Raw genomic sequence first — 14,854 nt, forward strand, 5'->3', positions numbered from 1 at the left:
CATATAAATACTGTGTTGACAATTTTTCAGAGATCACATCAGTCTGCACATCTTTCTGGTTACAATGGACTGGATATTATTGAAAATTTCCTTGGCAAGATTTTTTCACCTAGCTGTGGACCTATGCCTCCTGTTGAGATACTTTTGAAGAAATTGTTCCAGTGGTAGGGTCCTAATGTTGCTTTCAACTCTCTACCTGCTGCACTAGATACTTCCTCTTTGTTTCATGTAGTGTTGCTTTCTGACAAGAAGTGGAACACGGAGTTTTATATGCACAAGGTTGTTTCCTTATACTGGCTCAGGGATATTGTGTGTGGGACTGCAGGGAATAAGCAGTGCAGACAGTTGCAGAAGAAGTCATTCTCTCAGGGGCAACTTAATGTAGAGGATGACTTTACTTTTGCTAGTCCTCTTATCCAGCTGAAGAAAAGGTGTGGCAAAAGATCAAGGAAGCAAGATACTCCTCTGGTGGATACTATGGTCAGACGTAGCACTAGAAGTTCTGCAATGAAGGATGGGTACATGCATAAGTGTAAGGGTATTTTTCCCTTATCCATTATTTTGGTAACAATGACACCGTGCTAGAGTATTTGGCCTAATACGTTTATAAGGATAATCTCAGGTATTAGGCAAAGAGGCATAAATGGTGTATCAAAGGAACAAGAAGGCTAAAGGAGACCCCCCACTTCAACAACAATCGAAAAGGGGTCTACAACAGAAATCCGGTTTGCCGCCTGGTCAGCCGGCCCCCCAATCGGCCAATCCGGCGTGCGGCCCGGTCAACCGGGCGCCAACCGGGTGCCAACCGGGCGTCAAAAGAGCGCCTAAGTGGTCCGGTCTGCTCCCGGTCTGCCGGCCTCCAGACCGGCAGGGCCGGCGTACGGTCCGGTCGACCGGGCGCCAACCGGGCGCCAACCGGAGGAGCTCCTGGACGACGCGAAGTGTCCCCCGGTCGGGGTCCGGTCTACCGTCCGGTCTGGACTGGCAGGTCCGGTCCCTGGCCCGGCCCGACCGTCCTCTGCACCGGACAATCCGGTCAGTGGTCCGGTTGACCGGGTTTGTCGGGAGAAAAGATGAGGTGGCAAGTGACCAACGGCCATATTTCGAAGAACACTATAAATAGGCCTTCTCCTACCTCTGAACAGTTAGGCACTACACTACAATCTGTTCTTGAGCTCTCTCTCTCTTACCCCATTGCTAGAAACACCAAAAGCCTCAGATCTCCCTCCTCCTCCACCCAAACTCAAATCCCTCCGGGGAATCGTTAGAGGAGGACCCGATCTACTGTTTTACCAAGCCAAATCTCATTCCCCCTTGTATTCATCGAGAAGCTTGCTTCCTAGGGTTTCTGGTTCCTTGGAAACCCTAGGTGGGCAAGAGGAGTTCGGAAGCATCCGGGCTGTGGATTTGCTCCGGGCAAGATTGTGAAGGTTTGGAAGCTACCTCAAAGTCTACCACAAGTGAGTGAGCTATTCCTTCGTGGGATAGGCTCCGGAGAATAGGGTGAGCCTTCGTGGCGTGGGGAATCCTTCGTGGGACCTCCACCCCTCCAAACGTGACGTACCTTCTTGCAAAGGAATGGAACACGGGAATACATCCTCGTCTCCGCGTGCTATCGGTTATCTCTAACCTAACTCCTTACTTGTGATTTAACTGCCTGTGCGAGCCTTCGTGCTCGAGTTAGTTGTATGCTCATATAGGTTTCTTCACCTAGTTTGCATTAGGCTCACCTTTATATTCCGAAAAGCCTAATATTGGAAAGAAAGAATTAAAATCTGTGGAAACCTATTCACCCCCCCTCTAGGTTTACCATCTCTATACTTTCAATTGGTATCAGAGCATGGACTCTTATTAAGGGCTTCACCACCTTAAGAGTGAGATGGATAAACTATTCGAGGGTCTAGATGAAGACTCTAACCTTTCGGTTAAAGAGATGAAATCTAGATTCTTGGCATATGATGCCGAGAAGAAGAAAAAGGAGGATGAACTACAAAGCCAAATGGCAGAGATGTCTGCCATGCTTAAGAACTTGACTAGTGGGCCTCCTAGTACGGCTTCGGCCTCCCTAGGGAGCTATCGTGAAGTCAACCATGACTATCCCAAAAACACTTCACCCATGCCTCATATAAACCATAGTGGGAATGTTCCCCATTTTGATGGAACTCACTTTCCTTTTTGGAAATCTTCTATGGAATCTCATATTCGCAGCTGCATTGTGGAGTTATGGGAGATCATTGTTCATGGATACCGGGAGCCACAAGATCCCATTCGTTTGACCTCCACCGAATTCTACAACCGTCAACTCAATGCCTCCGCACGTGACAAGATTAGGAGTGGCATCAACCGCAAGCTCCTTGATCAAGTCAATGACATAGACTCCGCTAAAGAGTTGTGGGATCGAATCATAGTACTCCAAGAGGGAACCGATTTGATCCAATCAGCTCTTTATGAGACCGCAAAGCAAGAGGCCCATCAGTTCATGATCCGAGAAGGAGAATCCGTGGCCGATGCTTATGCAAGGCTAGGTGCTCTTACAGTGAGGGTCAAGGGACTTGGAGTTGAGAAGTACAATGACGGCTTCGAGATGAATGAAGCATTCATAAAGTCCAAGGTCATTGCTATGATTGCCGTCAATCAAGAAGACACCAACCTTGCACTCAATTTGCAAATCATGATCAAGAGTGCCGATCTCAACTCCGATGATCTAGTCTCCTATGTGGCCGCCAATGAAAACATGGCCAAAGCGGGAAAGAGGCTCATGGCAATGAACCGTGTTGATGAAGCCTCACACAACCATGAAGCACCACACAACCTTGCTCTCAAATCTAGGGCTGATCATGGAAGCAAAGAAGACTATGAAATTGAAGAAGATGAAGAGATGACTTCAACTAGTGACATTGCTACCGACTTTGCTTTCTTTGCCAAGAAATACAAGGCAAAGTTTCCAATGCTCCTTAATGACAAGAAGAAGAAGAGAACTTGCTACAATTGTGATGAAGATAGCCACTTTGCAAATGAGTGCCCTTATGAGAAAAGATTAGACAAGCCAAGATTCATCAAAGGGGTCAAGCCAAGATTGAAGCCAAACCCAATCAACGATCGATACAAGAAGAACAAGGGAAGAGCCTTTGTTGGGGCCGAGTACTTGTCCGATGATGAAGAGGAAGATGAGGAGAAGGAGGCCGGGGTGGCCGGTTTGGCTTTTTCTAAGCCCGGGTCACTCTTCACATATGACTACTCTAAGGACTACTCCACGGAGAATGATGTTGGATCTTCCTTCATGGCAAGAACAACTCAAGATGATGACTCCGATGACTCTCCCTCATCTACAATCGTTGGCTCTTGCCTTATGGCAAGGGAAACCAAAGTAATGGAACCTCCACTTTCCTATCTAGTGTTCTTGATGATGAAAACAAAAATCAAGAGGAATTAATTGTGCTTAAGGAACTCTATGATGTTAGATGCACCCTTCGTGGTGAAGCTCTTATCAAGTTTGATTTCTTGATGGACTCACTCAAGGAAAAGGATGAGTCCATTGAGGAATTAGAATATCATTTGAATGGGAAGGAACGGAGATTCAATCTCCTAAGACAAGAGCTAAAAACCGAAAGGTGCATATCTCAAGGCCTTAAGCAACAAATTGAAACTTATGAACTTGATAAAGTTAAGGACCTAGAAACTATTGATAGGGCTCAATCATTGACTCAAGAGCTCAATGCCTCAAAGGAGGAGCTTGAAGTTGCTCATGCTTCTCTCACTAGGGATCTTGACCACCTTGAAAAGGCTAACAAGCTTGTTAAGGATGAGCTCAAGAAACTTGGAGAGAACCATGACCTACTCCAAGAAACCTACAAAAAGGCTCTTGGATCAATGAAGGATCCCATTGTTGTTGAAAAGCTTGCTTGTTCCTCCACTTCCTTTACTAGTGAGCATGCTAAACTTGTTGAGGAACATGTTCGTTTACAAGAGGAACTCTCTTTGCATGTTGATACCAATGCATATCTTGAATCCTTGGTGACCAAATATGGTCTCGACTATCATCCAAATGAATCTTCTTGTGAGCAAGCATCTATTCTTGAGGAAAATGTTAGGTTAACAAAGAAACTTGCAAATTTCACCACCGCCAAGAACAAGATGGGATTGGATGACCTCTTGAGTAAGCAAAGGTCAAACAATCAAAAGTTTGGACTTGGATATGTTCCCAGGTCTCACAAGAAGAACAACTACAAGAAGGAGAAACCCGCTCAAGATAAGAACAAGAAGGTCACTAATAATGGCAAAGCCTCAAAGGGCAAAGCCACTAGTGGTGACCGCACGGGGCCAAACGATCACTATGCATTATTTGTTGATTATTATGGTGATGTCTATGCTAACTATGTTGGCCCTCCTAATGGCTATGCTTATAGAGAGTACTCAATTTGGGTACCAAAAGATATTGTTGCCATTGCAAAGGAACCCATTAATCGATGGGTTCCTAAATCCTCTACTTGATTTTGTAGGGGTATTCCTCCGGTGGTCCAAAATGGGTGTTTGATAGTGGATGCACCAATCATATGACCGGAGGAAGAGGTGTGCTTGATCAATTCATTGAAGATATCAACAAGAAGTCAAGCATCACCTTTGGTGACAACTCAAAGGGAAAGGTACTTGGGTATGGCAAGGTAGCAATCTGTAAGGACTTGTGCCTTGAGACGGTTATGCTTGTTGAATCCCTTGGCTATAACTTACTTTCTATATATCATCTTGCCGATGCCGGTTACAATTCATATTTCACTAATTATTGTGTGAAAGTCTTTAGGAGTGACAATCTCAAATTGGTCCTTGTTGGATATGTGGAGAACAACCTTTACGTGGTTGACCTCTCGAAAGAGAGCTCCTCTCCCTCCACATGTCTAATGGTGGCCAAGCATGACGAAGGTTGGTTGTGGCATCGCCGCCTTGGTCATGTTAACATGAGAAATCTTAAACAACTCCTAAAGGGTGAGCACATTGTGGGACTAACCGGCATTTCTTTTGAGAAAGATCGTGTTTGCAGTGCATGTGTAGCCGGAAAGCAACTCAAGAAGAAACATCCTATCAAGAGTATTGTTACCACATCTAGGCCCTTGGAGCTCCTTCATTTGGATCTCTTTGGGCCATCACATTATGATACTCTTGGTGGGAGCAAGTATGGACTTGTCATTGTTGATGATTACTCAAGATACTCTTGGGTCTTTCTCCTTAAGTCTAAGGACGAGACCCATAGAGAGTTCATCACCTTCGCCAAGAAAGCTCAACGTATGTATGAATCCGAGATCAAGGCAATTAGGACCGACAATGGCACCGAGTTCAAGAACTACACTATGCAAGAGTTTGTTGATGATGAGGGCATCAAGCATGAGTTTTCGGCGCCATACACCCCTCAACAAAATGGTGTTGTTGAAAGGAAGAACCGGACTATCATTGAGATGGCAAGAACCATGTTGAGTGAATTCAACTCACCCCACAACTTTTGGGGAGAAGCCATCTCTACGGCCGTCCACTACTCCAACCGGCTCTTCCTCCGTCCCCTCCACAACAAAACTCCATACGAGCTTCTTACCGGTAACAAGCCTAATGTCATGTACATTCGTGTCTTTGGATTCAAATGTCTTGTTAAGAACAACAAAGGAAAGCTCGGTAAATTTGAAACTAGAACCATAGAGGGTATATTTGTTGGATATGCGGAGAACTCTCACGCCTATAGATACTACAACCGGTCCACTGGGACTATTAAAGTATCTTGTGACGTGGTGTTCTTGGAGGATAATGGCTCCCAAGTGGAGCAAGTTGTTCCATGTGTTGCAGGTAATAATGATGATCCATCTAGTGCCATCAAGCATATGGGCATTGGACACATCCGGCCCATGGAAGTTCATAATGATGATCAAGATGATGGAGTAGATGTATCAAGCACGGCTCAAGTGGAGCCTAGCTCAACTCAAGCCGAACCATCAAGTGCAACTCAAGAACCATCCTCTACTCAAGATGAGTCACATTCCGAAGAACAAGAAGAAAACCCTCATTCCACGGAGCAACACCATGATGATGATCAAGAAACATCCTCAAATCATGATCAAGCTCAAGTGATCCCTCATGATCAAGCACTAGCAAGAGATGAATTCATTGATCATGAAGGAACCATTCGGAAGATCAAGGCCGCTACAAGGGCAAGTGACATGAATGTGGATCAAGTCCTTGGTAGCATCTCAAGAGGAGTGGTAACTCGTAGACACCATGCATTACTTATCACTTATTGTCAACATCATGCTTTTGTGTCTAGTTTTGAACCACTTAAGGTACATGAAGCCTTGGTTGATCCGGATTGTGTAATTGCCATGCAAGAAGAATTGGAGTGTTTCACTCGTAATGAAGTATGGTCTCTAGTTGAGAGACCCAAGGATCATCGCATCAATGTTATTGGGACCAAATGGGTATTAAAGAACAAGCAAGATGAGAATGGCATTGTCATACGAAACAAAGCAAGGTTAGTGGCGCAAGGGTTTGCCCAAATAGAAGGTATGGATTTTGAGGATACCTTTGCGCCGGTAGCCCGTCTTGAAGCTATTCGTCTTTTGCTTGCATTTGCATCTTTCCACAATTTCAAACTATATCAAATGGATGTGAAAAGTACATTTTTGAATGGTCCCCTAAAAGAAACCACATATGTGGCTCAACCCCCGGGTTTCGAAGACCCATGCCGACCCAACCACGTGTATTTACTCCATAAGGCACTCTACGGTCTCAAGCAAGCTCCACGTGCTTGGTATGAGTTCCTTAGGGATTTCTTACTACATGATGGGTTTTGCATGGGTACGGTCGATTCCACCCTTTTCACCAAGCGGGTTAAAGGGGGTGGCCTATTTATATGTCAAATATATGTTGATGATATTATCTTTGGTGGAACTAACCCCAATCATAACAAAGCTTTTGAGCTATTGATGACTAGGAAATTTGAGATGTCCATGATGGGAGAGTTGAAGTTCTTCCTAGGCTTCCAAGTGAGGCAACTTGCAAAAGGCACCTTCATCTCTCAAGAAAAGTATGTGAAGGACATGCTCAAGAAATTCAACATGACCAATGCAAGCCCAATGAAGACACCCATGCCCGTAAAGGGGCAACTTGGCTCATGTGACGGTGAGAAGGATGTGGACATAAAGGTATACCGCTCCATGATAGGATCCTTGCTCTACCTTTGTGCCTCTAGGCCGGATATCATGCTAAGTGTAGGCATGTGTGCTCATTTTCAATCCGCTCCTAAGGAGAGCCATTTAATGGCGGTCAAACGGATTCTAAGATACCTTGTTCTCACTCCTACTCTTAGGCTATGGTATCCAAAGGGGTCAACCTTTGAACTCATTGGCTATTCGGATTCCGATTGGGCCGGTGATAAGGTTGACCGGAAGTCTACCTCCGGGGCTTGCCAATTTATTGGCCGGTCATTGGTGAGTTGGTCATCCAAGAAACAAAACTCCACCGCTCTATCCACCGCCGAAGCCGAATACATATCCGCGGCATCTTGTTGCACTCAATTGTTATGGATGAAGCAAACCTTGAAAGACTATGGTGTGTCTCTTGGTACGGTGCCTCTTCTTTGTGACAATGAAAGTGCAATAAAGATCACCAACAACCCGGTTCAACATTGTCGCAGCAAACATATTGACATTCGCCATCACTTCCTACGTGATCATGTTGCCAATAAGGATATTGATCTCACTCATGTGGGAACAACCTACCAATTGGCGGATATTTTCACTAAGCCTTTGGATGAAGCCCGTTTTGTTAACTTGAGAGGAGAACTTGGTATTCTTGATCCTAAAAACTTGGATTGATTAACTTCTTGCACTATATTCTTGCATTTATCTTGCTATCTATCTTAGAGGCATAGCACATATGGGGATAGTCATCCTACCATGTCTTGGTATGATGCATACCTATGTGTGCAACATAAATAGACCCAATGTCATTATATGGACCCAAGCATGTCTCTTCGAGGTCTCATGACATTTGCGCTTTCACATAGGGGGAGTAATCCCCCGCCCCTCATTGAGCCTTCATTACAACTTGATTTGACTATATAAGGCCAAATGATCTTATTGCAAAAATCATTTCAAAATGACTTATGATTCTTGATATATATTTCGAATCATGCCCATTGTTGCTATTTACATCTTGTTTGGATTTTCTCTCTAATGGGTATGCCTAGAGAACTTTGTGTTTCCAACCCCATGTCTATGCTCATCTCATCATCATCTATCTATCTATATGTACATGTCATCATCTGAGCATTCACACACATTTACACAAAGAATAGGGGCAAAACGAGGCAAAACGAGACAAATCTGGACAGTTAGTCCCTGGCCGGTCTCTGGCCCGGTTGGACCGGCCTCTGGGCCGAATCAGCCAGCGCCAGGTCCGGTCGACCGGGCGCCCGACCGGCCGTGCGGCCTGTTATGTGTTGGGAGAGGATACCCCTTGGGGTCTTCTTCCTCATTACCCCCCAACTCCCAAACCTCCATGGTCGCCGCCTCCACCACCTCCACCACGATCTAGGACCTTCCCACCACAAGAATCCTTCCAAACTCCACCAAACCATAGATCGGGCCCCTTGGAACAACTCCACCAAAGGATTTGGTCCCTCTCAAGCTATTTTGGGAAATTTTGGAGTTCTTAGGTTTCAAGCCCTACCTAGTGTTCTTCTTGCTCTCTTGATCAAGGAGGACCATGTCTTCGGGTAATTTGCTCTCCCTTTCTCCCTATTTTCTCGTCCTCATCACACATTGCAATTTCTTGAGAATATTTGAGGAAATTTTAGGGTTAGGGTTAGGGTTTGTAAGTCCTCATGCCTTTAGAGTGTCTCACAACACAATGCACATACTCCACTCTATTGCTATAGTCTATGTCCAAGTTTATGAGTTTTTGCATGAATTTGTGGTAGAAATTATGGGCAACATCTCACAAATCGACAAATCCGGTCACCAGCCCGGTCAACCGGCCTCTCAACCGGCCGGCCCGGCGTGCCGCCCGGTCAACCGGATTGGCAACCGGCTCGTTCGGTCTGCCGCCCGGTCTGACCGGCCTGTGCGCCGGATCGCCCAGTTTTCGCACATTATCATCGAAACGCTTGGATATATGCTATGCTTTTTGGCTTCCCTCTTATTGATGACATGTACACTTACCCCACTGCTATCCTCGCTCTATTCTCTAATTCACAGGTAGTTGGAGTGGTGAACCACGTGGCACTGTTGCCAAGAGAGGACGGACTGCTGAGAATCCACCCCGCCGTACTAGTGGTCGCGTACCCACTGCGGCTCATCAGACCACTGACACTGGCAGCTCGGCTGGAAGAAGAAGCAAGTCAGTTGGTGGTAAGAAGAAGGATAAGCATGCCGCCCAAGAGGATGATGAAATTGTGCCAGATTTCAATATTGCGGATGCACACCGTGGTGATTGGCAGGAAGTGAGGACGGTGAATCTGTATCGCGATGAGCAACGGACTTACACTGGTGGGGACAAGTTCTTCTGGACCAAGACACAAGCAGCCCTATGGGATGGTTTCTATAATACTCAAGAGTGTATGAAGAATGGTGATGTTGTGATGCCCAAGGCCATCAATCCTGAAGAGCTTGCCTTGCATGAAGCCACAAAGTACCGCTTTGTGGTTGAAACCTTGAAGGGTATGGGACTATATGACCTTGTGTGCCTGAAGCCCGATGATGAACAAGAAGATCCCACCTATTGTCCCCTTCTAGTCCGTCAGTTCCATCGCACCGTCTTCTTCCATGATGATGCGGACCGCACCATGACTTGGATGACTGGCAGGGAGAAGTACTCCTGCACCTACACTCAGTTCTGTGCGGCCATGGGTTTTGGTGGTGGCCGTGCTCAAGGGTACATAATTCATACTCGGCCTAAGCTCACTAGAGGTGACATCTCCTTTTGCTATCCCACTAACCCCACAGCTGGGCCTCCCACTATCTCTGGGATGTACTACTCATATCTTGTCCTTTCCAAGATGTTCCGTGAGAGTCTCATCAGCAAGTCAGGCGATACTAGTGAAGTCAGGAACTACCACCTGAATCTGATGTACTATTGCCACCCTGCCAGGATAAGGAAAATTGATGGTTGTGATCTTATTCACTGTGAACTGAAGCGTGCAGTTATGGACCGCATGACTCCCAACTATGCTCAGTATGTTCAGCGGCTCATCAACTACATTGTTCCTGCTCCTCTCAACACTCTTGATGAAAGAGTCATCATGGAACCATTCAGGTTCCCTACTCAGGACGGTCGCCCGGAAGTCCCTTCCATGATGCCCTCCAATGAGCGCCATTCCAAGGAACACCATGATCCTGCAGCAAGCTCCAGCTACTCTCGGTGCCCTCAGCGCGGTGCCGCTCGCTTCTTCTCCAGCATGTGGCAAATGTGCAAGAATACCAATGATGTTGCACATCAAAGTCTTGCTTTGAACCAGGAGACACGGAGGAGACAGAATGAGTTCATGACAGCACGGAATGCTCCTGTTCCTCCTTCTGGCCCTGAGATGGAGCATGTGGTCGCACCTGCTTGGGAGATGCCTCCCATTACTGATGAGATGCTCCAGAACTTCGACCTCTCCATGTATGCTCATGGTGGCCCTCCTCCTCGGACTGCTCGTGCTCCTACTCCTACTGATGGTAATGGTGATGAGGATGAAGGTGATGCGGCTGCGCGTGATGATGGCGAGAGCTCCTACTCCACCGGGCATGAGTTCTATTGATGGGTGCGATAGCATCTCTCCTCTTTTCTTCGCCTTTTTGGTGTTCCGATGCCAAAGGGGGAGAAGAGAGTAGAGTCTAGGACCACGGGGTTCTTTGATTGTCACAAGCCATGGGTGTTGCTTTATTTGAATCTTATATGGCTTGTGCTTATTTGCTTTGATTTCTCAAGAACCATTTGCTACTTCGAATAATTTGTGTATGGACGACTATTTGTATGCTTAATCACTCTATTCGGATAATCATGCTTTATACTTATATATCTTGATATACTTGTCCATACCATGCTTGTTTCCTAAAGATATTGGGGGAGCTTCTCATATTCCACAAATGGTGCACTTTGCATTCAAACACAAATTCTCCAAGTGCACACATTATGGGAGAGCTGTCGTAATATCTTATATGGAATCAAGGTTTAGAGCTTATCATAATATCTATATGTGACTCTAGCTCGGTTTGTCATCGTATACCAAAAAGGGGGAGATTGTAAGGGTATTTTACCCTTATCCATTATTTTGGTAACAATGACACCGTGCTAGAGTATTTGGCCTAATACGTTTATAAGGATAATCTCAGGTATTAGGCAAAGAGGCATAAATGGTGTATCAAAGGAACAAGAAGGCTAAAGGAGACCCCCCCACTTCAACAACAATCGAAAAGGGGTCTACAGCAGAAATCCGGTTTGCCGCCCGGTCAGCCGGCCCCCAACCGGCCAATCCGGCGTGCGGCCCGGTCAACCGGGCGTCAAAAGGGCGCCTAAGTGGTCCGGTCTGCTGCCCGGTCTGCCGGCCTCCAGACCGGCAGGGCCGGCGTACGGTCCGGTCGACCGGGCGCCAACCGGGCGCCAACCGCAGGAGCTCCTGGACGACGCGAAGTGTCCCCCGGTCGGGGTCCGGTCTACCGTCCGGTCTGGACCGGCAGGTCCGGTCCCTGGCCCGGTCCGACCGGCCTCTGCACCGGACAATCCGGTCAGTGGTCCGGTTGACCGGGTTTGTCGGGAGAAAAGATGAGGTGGCAAGTGACCAACGGCCATATTTCGAAGAACACTATAAATAGGCCTTCTCCTACCTCTGAACAGTTAGGCACTACACTACAAGCTGTTCTTGAACTCTCTCTCTCTCTCTTACTCCATTGCTAGAAACACCAAAAGCCTCAGATCTCCCTCCTCCTCCACCCAAACTCAAATCCCTCCAGGGAATCATTAGAGGAGGACCCGATCTACTGTTCTACCAAGCCAAATCTCATTCCCCCTTGTATTCATCGAGAAGCTTGCTTCCTAGGGTTCCTTGGAAACCCTAGGTGGGCAAGAGGAGTCCGGAAGCATCCGGGCTGTGGATTTGCTCCGGGCAAGATTGTGAAGGTTTGGAGGCTACCTCAAAGTCTACCACAAGTGAGTGAGCTATTCCTTTGTGGGATAGGCTCCGGAGAATAGGGTGAGCCTTCGTGGGACCTCCACCCCCTCCAAACATGACGTACCTTCTTGCAAAGGAAGGGAACACGGGAATACATCCTCGTCTCCGCGTGGTATCGATTATCTCTAACCGAACTCCTTACTTGTGATTTAACTGCCTGTGAGAGCCTTCGTGCTCGAGTTAGTTGTATCCTCATATAGGTTGCTTCACCTAGTTTGCATTAGGCTCACCTTTATATTCCGCAAAGCCTAATATTGCAAAGAAAGAATTAAAATCTGTAGAAACCTATTCACCCCCCCTCTAGGTTTACCATCTCTATACTTTCAATAAGGCACTGCAAGAGGATGAGCATCCAAGCAAGGAAGTAAAGAAAAAGAGGACACAGAAGAAGAAGAATAGAGCAGAACCTGCCAGCAACAGTGACTCATGTGACCTGCCTCCAACTTGGGCTTCTGGCCCAAGTACCGGCCGGCCTCCCAAACCTTACTAGATCGCTCCAGTACCGAACCGGTAGTACCGGCCGGCCCATACGGTACTCAACCGGTACCGGGCCGGTACTACCGGCCGACCGTTTCTTCTTCCTCCCACAGCCATCACCATCTCCAGCTATGGGCCGCGCCCTGCAGTCCGGCCCACCACCATGCCAGCCAAGCCAGGCCGCTCCCCACCTCCCGCTCTGGGCCACCCCCGCCTTAGCTGGGCCCAGCAGCCGGCGCCGCTCGCCAGGCCGACGCAGTTGCGCACGAGCTCGACACTGCTGCCGCTCGCTTCGCCCGAGGCTCGCGCGGGAGAGCAGCTGCGTTGACCGGCCCTTTCCCGCTCGATCGTTGCGCTACTCCCGCCCGCCTGCGCTCGCTTCGCGCTGGCCCCACCCCGCCGATGCATGCGCTGCTGCTGTCTGTTGCTGCGCTGCTCCATTGGCCCCACGCGCTTCTAACGCATGCCGCGCTGCTTCGCTTCTGCCTGCCCCTGTTGTCCTCTCTCTCTCTCATTAGCACGGTTTTGCCTCAGATTTGCACCAAGCGGTAGTACCGCCCCAGTCAGCGGTACTACCGGTTTGGGCCGTTTTCTGCCTGATTTCCGCACGGTATCCGCGCGAGCGGTGGTACCGCTTCGACAAGCGGTAGTACCGTTCGGGCGGGTTTCTGGTCGTTTTTCTGCCCCCAACGGACACATTTTGGTGCCCCTATATATTCCCTTCTTCCACCTCCGACCCAACTAGTTCTTCCTCTCTACTCTCTCTCCTCCATTGTTGACCTTGAAGAGCTTTACCATCCTCTTGATCCCCCACTATTTCTTGCATCTTTTTGGGGGAAAGGAGAGAGGAGATCTAGATCTAGTGCTTCACCAATTGAATCCCTCTCCAAGTGAGGGGATCTTGCTAGATCAAGATCTTGGAGTAATTTGGTGTTCCTCCTCATATTTGTTCTTCCTCCCTTATTCCCCCAATAGCTTTTGTAGCTTTGTTGGAATTTGGGAGAGAAGAACTTGGGCATCTTAGTGGTGTTCTTAGCCATTGCATTAGGTGCATCGGTTTGGGTTCTCTCCGGGGTTTCGGTCTCGTAGAGGGTGTGTTGACCTTAGTGGTGTTGTTGCCTTCCTGGCCTTGTAGCCTTTGTGGCATGGTAGCCTTCGTGGCCTTGTCTCCTTTGTGGCGTGGTAGCCTTTGTGGCCTTGTCGTCTTTGTGCCGTTGTTGCCTTTGTGGAGTGTGGTAGCCTTTGTGGTTTTGGAGCCGGTTGTGGCGTGTTGGACTCTTGGTGGCCTTGTCGCTGGTGTGGCGTGTTGTAGCCTTTGAGGCCTTGTACTTGAGAGCCTCCGTGTTATGGAGTTGCCTCAAGCTTGATACTTGGGTTTTCCCCAAGCTTGTACGGGTTCGGTGACCACCCTCAAGGGTCCCTTAGTGGATCGAGGCTTTCCCCTAGGTGGAAAGGCTCGAGGAGAATACGGTGGCCCTAGCGGCTCAATGGAGTGCCTCGTGCCTCCACACCGCTCCAACGGAGATGTAGCACCCTTGGGTGTGAACTTCGGGATACATCGCCGTCTCCTCGTGCACCGGTTACTTCTCAACCCGAGCTCCTTTACCTATGCACTTTACATTATGATATCCATCATGCTTGATGTTCTATACCTAGCTTGTTAACACCTTGTTGCTCATCATGCTTAGCATAGCTTGTTGGTGCACTTAGGCAAACCCTAGTTGATAGGCTTTGAGCTAAACAAGTAAACCTTGAGTAGTTTTATTCCACCTTGTTTAGCTCTCAAGTAGAAGTTTTTATAACCCGCCTATTCACCCCCCACCCTCTAGGCGACGTCCTTGTACATTCACTTGTTATATGTGTTGGGTGGAGATTTGCTGCAATCTGCAGTCAACAATTTGTTGCTCATAGGGGGAATACAGTTGCCAATAGTTACCGCAGATAAGGATTATCCTATAATTCAATATGCAGATGATACTCTTTTAATTCTCCATGCTGAGTTGGATCAAGTCTTGGCTCTAAAAGAAGTGTTACAAACATTTTCTCTATCCACTGTTCTGCATATCAATTATCATAAATCCTCCATGATGGAAATTAATGTGGAGAAGGAAAGGATGGAGGCTCTTGCTCAGGGTTTTGGGTGTCAGATTGGTACTTCGCCTTTCCCTTATTTGGGGCTTGCTGTGGGCA

The sequence above is a fragment of the Lolium perenne genome, chromosome 4, assembly GCF_019359855.2.
Source record: "Lolium perenne isolate Kyuss_39 chromosome 4, Kyuss_2.0, whole genome shotgun sequence".
Taxonomy (NCBI): domain Eukaryota; kingdom Viridiplantae; phylum Streptophyta; class Magnoliopsida; order Poales; family Poaceae; genus Lolium; species Lolium perenne.